Genomic DNA, 8,981 nt, shown 5'->3' on the forward strand with positions numbered 1-8,981 from the left:
CAAAGTGGGCCCGAGTCGGCACGACCACGTGGCATTCCACACAGAAGACCAAATCACACCTCACAACCTGTCAGAACTAAACACCCAGCAGAAGACTTATCACCTTAACATAAAAATGAGTCAACGTATTGACCAACCAACTTTAATCTCGCACAACCAAGAAACAACATCTGCATTATAGCACTTTAAAAATTCTATACTTCAACACATCCACCGACGACTTACTTACAACTTGAACAAACCAATTTCATCATCAACCACCTAAAACAACTAGACCATTCACAACGTCCAAGGCTAACCTCAAATAGAACACCAACCATCGACCAAAAATAATTACAACCCATACAATTTAAAAACTTTAACTATCCTTAGCTACAACTCCTTACAAGTAAAGTTCTGTATCAGCTAAGGCACTCCACAACAACGCAACCAAAACCCCACCTGACGCTAGCAAAACACCTCAACACGATGACCGGTAGTGGACCCACTCTAAGCAACCTGCTACCTGAAAGACCAAAAAGGAAAGCCAGAGTGTGTGAGATATAGAAATGCTCAATATAATACCACAATACCAGAAGTAACGTCAACATAAATACACTTCACCAATATAACTGAAATACTTGAATGTATACAACAGTTATAACCAACATATCCACCCAACTGAGCAATAATAATCAATGCACAATAATATGAATGTAATCACATCACGTGCAGTGACGCGTCTGCCACATCCCATGTACCCAAGGTATTGTGTCTCGCACACCATATTCCCATTCACCGTTAATTAGACGGCACGGCCCACGATATGGTGTGACTCACTCCACAATCCTTAAGCGGGTACAATCAACACACCACAACATGCATATCAATAACTAAACCTCGGTTAGCATGATATATAACCTCCAAGCATACAAATCATCATGCATGGATATCAATAGCTAAATCATCTGTTAGCATGATATACACCCACCACTATAGCAACATCTCAAAAAAATAATCATATCAAAAGTTAACTACGATTAGTAAGATATCCACTCACCATCACAACAATATCTCATAAAAGATAATCACATCGAAAGCTAACTACGATTAGCAAGATATACACTCACCACCACAACAATATTTCATAAAAGATAACCATATCAAAAGCTAACTACAATTAGCAAGATATATACTCACCACCACAACAATATTATATTGAGGAGAACCATATCAAACACACTCACCTTTGTATCGACCGAGATACGCTAAACTTACGGTTTTGGCACCTCCCAATTGACCGGCTTGACACCTAACCGCAAGTTAACCATATCAATTTATTGAACGGTTAAACGTCAAAACCAACTCCTAACAACAATCTATGACACCAAAAATAGATTAAAGATGCTTAACGCATACTAGCATGTCCATCTCAAAGGTTTAGAAGTGTCCCTAAACAAACGTAGCACTCAAACACCATATAACCTCTACATTTGGTTTAAAATCTACGAACAGCCTGTCGTATTCTGCCTATAACTTATTATAGGGTTAAAACCAGATCACGAGACCACCACCATTAGAAAGTAGACTTTCGGTACATTAATTTTGATATAAAATTTGTTAAAAACGGAGTCTGAACGATAAAGTTATGTCCGTCCAAAGTTATACAATAACCTGTCCAAAATCATAGATTCTGCACGTCTAGCAATTTCAAATCAAAAACTGATTTGACCAACTACAAACTAAGCCACAACCCTCACATATTCCAAAAGGCATACGAGTCTAGTTTTAGAATCAAAAACCCGTGCTCAAACCAGATACTTGAGTTAAAAGATATGACCATTTTCCCAAAATGTGTTAGTGCAGCAAATACAAAATTTAGCAGGGACACACCAACTTGTAAAATCCTTCAAACTTAGACCATAAAAAAAAATGACCTGAAATTTGGTAGAGATCATAACAACATCTCAAAGTTTATCTCTAATTTTTCTCAGATTTTTTCACAATAAAGGAACCTAGTCAAAAACACCTCCAAACTCAGAAATTCTGTGCAGCGAAGCACAATTTTCAGCAGAACAGTCTGTGTTCGAAAATTCATTAAAAATCGAATACTTAATACTTTTCAGTAATTCCAACGCCAAAATATCAACCATTTATCAATTTTTCAGACTCATAAGGACTCATAACCAAGAGGATAGTTTAATTATAAAAAAATTGATGAAAGACACAGCTCTGTAAGCTGTCTGCTAAAAAATAGGATCTTGAGCAAAGTTAGGTTTATGATTTTTATCTTTTTCTAAACTTTTCAGAACATTCTGAAAATTTAACACGATATAATAGACGCACTAATGAACCTTCAGTAAAAATACAGAAATTAACAAGCTTTCTAGGTACCTTGAATAATTTCGTGAATAACAGCCCTGCACCTAGGTTTTTTTTCCTTCTTCTCCTTCCCTCTGCCGCTTCTCTCTCTCTCTCTCTCTCTCTCTCTCTCTCTCTCTCTCTCTCTCTCTCTCTCTCTCTACGTACAAGGGATACGAATGGGGAGAAATATCTCCCCCACGATATTTGTAAACCTATAAAGTAATTATCGTGTGCAAGCGAAACCAATTGCTAACTTATATTCCAACCACAAATCACACACAGGACCTTCGCAAGTTCTATTGTTTACGATTTAAACCATAATTCAATTAAAAGTAATTAAAATACCGAAATATCCGGGACGGGTATTTCAGTACGCCTTCATGGAGTACCTATCTCGATAGTATCTAACAGGGATCCACGTTTTGTATCACATTTTTGGAAGGGCTTGCAGAAAGCTTTGGGAACAGACTTAAGGCACAGCCTTCCACCCCCAAACAGATGGACAAATGGAGAGGACAATACAGACATTGGAGGACATACTGAGAGCCTGTGCCTTGGATTTCTCCGGAAGTTGGGAGCAACACCTACCATTGGTGGAGTTTGCCTACAACAATAGCTACCAAGCAAGTATTGGGATGGCACCGCACGAAGCTCTCTACAGTCGACCCTGCCGATCCCTAGTTTGCTGGACAGATGTTGGAGAGACGGGAATAATTGGACCTAACCTAGTACGAGATACCACAGAGAAGGTCAAGACCATCCGACAAAGAATCCAGACCGCTCAAAGCCGACAGAAGAGTTATGCGGATAGAAGGAGCCGACCATTAACCTTCGAAGTAGGAGATCACGTGTTCCTGAAAATCAGACCAAAGAAAGGAGTCATCAGATTCGGGAAAAAGGGAAAGTTGTCGCCATGCTACATCGGACCCTTCGACATCGTAGAGAAGATCGGGAAGGTTGCGTATCGTCTAGCCCTGCCACCACAGCTAGACAAAGTTCATAACGTATTCCACGTTTCAATGCTTCGCAAGTACCTCGCTTTGCCCACCCATGTTCTCAATTGGGAAGACATCACTATCGAGGAAGATGCGACGTATGAAGAAGAACCCATAGAGATTCAAGACCGAAGTGAGAAGATAATCCGGAACAAGACCATCAAATTGGTACGAGTTCTGTGGAAACACCGAGGATCTGGAGAAACCACATGGGAAAGAGAGGAGGCCATGAAAGCAAACTACCCTCACCTGTTCGAATCCGAGCATACACCTAATTTCGAGGACGAAATTGTTTAAGGGGGATAGGTTATAACAACTCCGATTTTTCTATAAATAAAATCTCGTTGTATTCTTTATTTTCTCTTGAAAGGCTTGATGATTTTCTTGGTAATTTCCGGTAATCCGTCCTGATTAGGTTTTAGTCCTCTTAGATGTTAAATCTTGACTAAAAGCCCTACTTGGCCAACTTAGTTAGTTTCTGACCAACTAGTTGAAGGAACCAAACTCACCTAGTTATTAGTTGAACCATTACCCATTGGTCAATAAATGTTAGGGTAATCTTTGTCTATTGAACAATAGGCCTTCCATTAGAATATTTGATTAGTACAAAGATATAGTAATATATTGGTGTATATTCACATGTGCAAAGGACAAATACGCATTGTTTATTAGATATCATTTCCCCCATTATCCATTGGTTATTTACAGCTAGGGAAACTATTGCCCATTGGAAGGTACAAGGTTTTTATTAAATAATCAAGTTTTGGATTTTTCATGTGATTTTGTGCATTAAAATATTGGGTAAATCTAAATCCTAGATTCTAAGTACTTTTTGTAATATAATAGTACTTGTACCTCATGTTTATTTTAATCCTAGTCCTTTATTTAATTGGGTACTTGGTACTACCTCCATATTTAAATATTGGGCATGAGTACATATATATCTCATATTATATAAAAGCCTAGATTTCCTAAAGTACTTATCCATTATTTTAATAAGAAAACATGTGCCAAATTGGATTATTTTAATAGGAAAATTTTACCCATTGGACAATAATTGTTAGGGAAAATTTTTATCCCTTGGGTAATAGCCAAGACTTTTGCTATAAATAGCACCCTTGCCCAAGTCATTTCTCACACCTTCACTTCTTTGCTCTCACTTTTCTCTAGAAACCATTTTCAGATAGCCTACTGCCCTTCATAAATCCTCATTTTTCTCCTGCTTAAAGTAGTTTTTAGAACCAACTCCCTTTGGGAAAGTTGTAAAGCACTTCAAGTTATACCCAAGAACCACCCTAATCGGTCAAGAAATGACAAAGATACTGACATCCGAAGTTCAGTAAAAATCTCGGATTTCCTGTTCCAGACAGCATACTGTCTCTTCCTTTATCACCATTTTTCTCGTACCTAAAGTAGTTTCTAGGATCAACTTCCTTCAAAAAAGTTGTAGAGCGCTTCTAGAGCTTCGATTTCAACCCAAGAACGATCGTATTCGGCCAGAGATTGACCGAGTTACTGCCATCCAAAGTTCGGTCCAGATTTGTGAGTTTCACCACCCGTATGATTTTCCAACTAGCTTATTCGGCCCCGACTAGTTTCGGATCAAGGTAGATTAATCTCTACTCATTCTCCCTAGCATAACTTTCCTAATCATTTTCTTTAAAGTAGATGAGGTTTACTATCGTTTATAATGATTGGAATACATGATGAACTTAGCTTTGGCGAATGGAAGTATGAGCATGTTGAATAATCGATATTTACATTAATAAACATATGTTGTTTAGAATTTTCAACAAAGGAAGAAAGTACGGAATTTTTTTAAAAGATTGGAATGTTATCGCTTAAACGGAAGTATTCGGAATTTGATCTTTAAAAGCGTTATGTGCATACTTACGTGAATTGCTTGCATTACTTGTGGTATAATATTGAGTTGGATGATCTTGTTAATTTAGTTCCAAGTTTTCAATGAATGATTTATGATTACATGTGAAGTCCTACCGCGGAGTCAATGCATGAAAACGAGACACGGAAATCGATAAAGTTAGAAACATGACACCTAGGGTGTGGTTAATGAAAAGGCGTGTTTTGAAAAGGATGAAATGTTTTGGAAACCGCAATGTGGCCGGACGTGGTAGCCCATTGTGTGGTGTGTGTTTTGTGTGCCAATGGGAACCCGGGACTGCGGAACCATTGTGAGGATACTCGGGAGACCGGAACGGCGGAACCGAGGTTGGGTGTGTGGCTTGGTTATCCGCGGAGAGGAGCCAATGCAAAGTGTGCCAATGGGAACTCGGGACGGCGGAACCATTGTGAGGATACTTGGGAACCCGGAACGGCGGAACCAAGGTTAGGCGTGTTATAAATGAATTTTTGAAATAATGAATGGGTTATGAAATGAGGAAAACGAGACACGACTTACGAGATGTCGCGTAGGAGAAACTCATAACTCTTGGACACCAACGATGATTGAATATCGAATGCGGATGTGTCATTGTTAATTATTTTGGCTAGATTAGCATGTGTTATGTGGAAATTGTTGACTTTATGATGTATTGTTTGTAAGTTAAGGGTTAGAGGGTTTGGGTTATTCTATTGAGCGTTGTAGCTCACGGTGTTGCCTTTTTGGTGACCCTGACATATTATATTGGTGGTGACGCCGGTATAATATGTCAGACCTCATAGATGAACAAGGTGAACTCTACACCTTGGAGGCCTTTGGAGCCGAAGAGCTAGCCCGGATGGAGGAAGAAGCAGAGCAGTAGTTAGGAACCCTAGTTCCCTCCTTGTTTGTCCAAAAGTACTTTTGTAAGATTATGTGATGTAATAATGAGCCAGACTCACTTGTTTTTGTAATAAAAAGTCTTATTAACGTACCTGAAAATTAGGGGGCGTTACACAAAATGAGTTCCAAATTCCCAAATGTTCATCTTACAATCCAACTCCAAAATTTGAAAAATGCAACATTGGCACTCCAGCCCCAAATTAATTAAGTACAAAATAAGATCAAGTTTAGTGTACACAAACATCTCGGCCAAAAGGATATTTATACTATTTTGTTACAAATACATCTTTAAACAAAGAGAATCATTTAGAAGATGATTAAGTGACTATCCAAATTTGCTTCCAAAAATATTCTTCCTCATCCAAGAACACAGTGCATGCAGTTATCTCCCGTCGTTCAAACCTGAAAATGATGATAGGTTGAGCTACACTAGCTTAGTAGGAACATCTTCTACCAATTCTGATAAGCACCCAATAATGCATATTCTTGGAGCTTAAGTCCTTAGTTTTATCGCTTTATGTTTAGTTAATTTAACTTTTTATTTGATATTGCGCATAAGGTATGTTATTTTCATTTTGTAGGAAAACCGCTTAATAAGAGGGTTTTAAAGCTTAAAGTGAGCCGGAGGCGTCCAAGACTCAAGATGATCAAGAAATGGAGCCACTGGGTGCCCAATAACAAAGAGTCGAAGACCCGACGATTGGCCAAGACCTTTGGAAGCCAAGCCGAAGGCCGGAAGCTGAAGAGCCCAAGATTTTGGAGGCGGTATCGATACGACGTTCCTTTGTATCGATACCCAGTTGAAACAAAGAAACTAGGAAACACCAATTGCAATTGGGTATCAATATAGCGTTTTTCTGCATCGATACCGATTTGCTACGGCGGCCTAATGGATTATGTTCAAAGCCATTCGGTATCGATACAAGAAACCCTTGTATTGATACCGAGGGCCTTTGCAGTAGATTTTTAGGTTTTTATCAAGATATTTCGTGCGCGAATGTGGGCTCGTATAAATACCCCATTATGTCATAATATCTTGGGAGGGAGCACTTTTCAGATCTAGAATAGGATTTCATTTCGTGTTCTTGCTTTGTTCTTCATTTTCTTGGTTAAATTTGTACTTTTCTACCTTAGTTAGTTGTAGTATTTGCTATTTTTACTCTTCATTTAAGTTGTAGCTACGCTCTTGATCTATCTAAATCTCTAGTTTATTTTGAATTCTGTCATGTTTTCAATATTTAGCTTTGTTGATTCAATTTCTAGTATGAGTGAGTAGTTAATTAGGCTTGGTCATGGGTGATTAGCACTCCATGACTTTGATTGATCATGCTTTTCTCTTAATAAATCTTCATGTTTAGTTGGGAAATCAAGGTAGTTCGTATTTGTCTATCAAAACTTGGCAGTGTTAACCTTTTTGATCATGCGTAGGCAAGAGCAAGCCTACTTGCCATGCATCGATGCTTAGAGCTATGTCATCCCTTGCGCTTGCTAGATAAATACTAGAACTCTCTTGGTGTTTCGACTCATTTTCTAGTAAATGGTCTTAATGTTAAATCTTTCGAGTTGGGAGATCGTTGACACGTATCTCAACCCAAGTAATTCGAGAGAAAAGTTGATTGATTTGAGTTGTGGGTGTTGATATCCCCTAGACCTAGCCGCTTAGTTAAATTGTTTTTAAAACACACTTCATTCGCACTTTTTCTCCATTTCAAACTATTCCTAAAGTTAGCCGTCTCTAGGCAATCTTACTTCTACAAATCCAATCAAGCCGTGATGATATTCCCTTGGGTACGATATCCGGACTTCCAGTTTATTATGCTTCAATTGACGTTATATATATCGACGGATGAAGCATTTTTGGCGCTGTTGCCGGGGAATATCTTATTATGGCTTTCTTGGAGGTTCAACAAACCGCTGTAAGTATCCCGCTTTCCTTTAGGTTTAGTAGTTTAAGTTGTGTTGCTCATATTTAGTTTAGTGGATACCTCTAACCGATCTTCATATCATAACCTGATGTGTAACGAAGCTAAGTTAAATATTGAGTTTGCCTTTAATTGTTTTAGTTTGCTTTAGTTGCTTGCTTTGCTTAGCTGAGGTGGTGGCATAACCCCTTGCAATCTTGTTGAGAATGAGGTGGCGGCATAGCCCCTCTAGTCTGGTAGTTAATTAGTTAGTAGTTTTGTGTATGCCTATGTACTGAAGACCTATTTCAAATCGTCTTCATCGGTCTTCTTCTCCACCGAAAATCCGGAGCATTACTCGGGCATATCCTTCACATTCTCCTCCTCGCAAATTATCTCGTCGCAACGCAAAGGCCCAATGGCCAAAGAACCTGCTGTTTCTGTTGTCCGTACTTTGCGTGAGTATCTCAATCCAAAACGAACTCCTCAAGTATCACCTATAGTGGTTCCGACTCCTACACTTGAAAATACTTTCGTGTTCAAAGCCGACTACCATCAGGTGATTCCTGAATTTCGGGGCTGTGAATTGGATGATCTGTATTCCTATATCCATGAATTTGAGACTACTCTCCACTCCTTTGTTACTGTTCCGGGTCAACTTGATCAGGCTCGTCTCAGGTTATTTGCGTTCACATTGAAAGATAAGGCAAAACAATGGTTCAATTTTCTTAAGCCTCAATCACTGTGTAATTGGGGAGAGGTTCAGGATGCCTTCACTGCCAAATTCTTTCCGGCTAGCTGAACAAAGCTGCTCATAGATCAGATTCAGAATTTTAAGCAACGGGATGGGGAGACCTTTAATAAGTATTGGGAGCGGAATAAGGATTTGCTCGCGGTGGTCCCACATCACAATTTTCCTTTGTATCTTTGGATCAATTACTTCTATATAGGGTGTACTCA

General features: G+C 38.8%; 1 long non-coding RNA gene across 1 annotated transcript; it reads right to left on the reverse strand.

Annotated features, from left to right (window-relative positions):
• Positions 1 to 304: 304 nt before the first annotated feature.
• Positions 305 to 2,440, reverse strand: LOC131319171 (uncharacterized). Its single transcript, XR_009197914.1, has 3 exons — positions 2,374 to 2,440; positions 1,227 to 1,291; positions 305 to 505 (listed from the first exon to the last, which is right to left on the reverse strand). It is a non-coding gene; the product is annotated as an uncharacterized LOC131319171 (long non-coding RNA).
• Positions 2,441 to 8,981: the final 6,541 nt, after the last annotated feature.

This window comes from Rhododendron vialii, chromosome 3a (genome assembly GCF_030253575.1).
Source record: "Rhododendron vialii isolate Sample 1 chromosome 3a, ASM3025357v1".
In the NCBI taxonomy this organism is placed as follows: domain Eukaryota; kingdom Viridiplantae; phylum Streptophyta; class Magnoliopsida; order Ericales; family Ericaceae; genus Rhododendron; species Rhododendron vialii.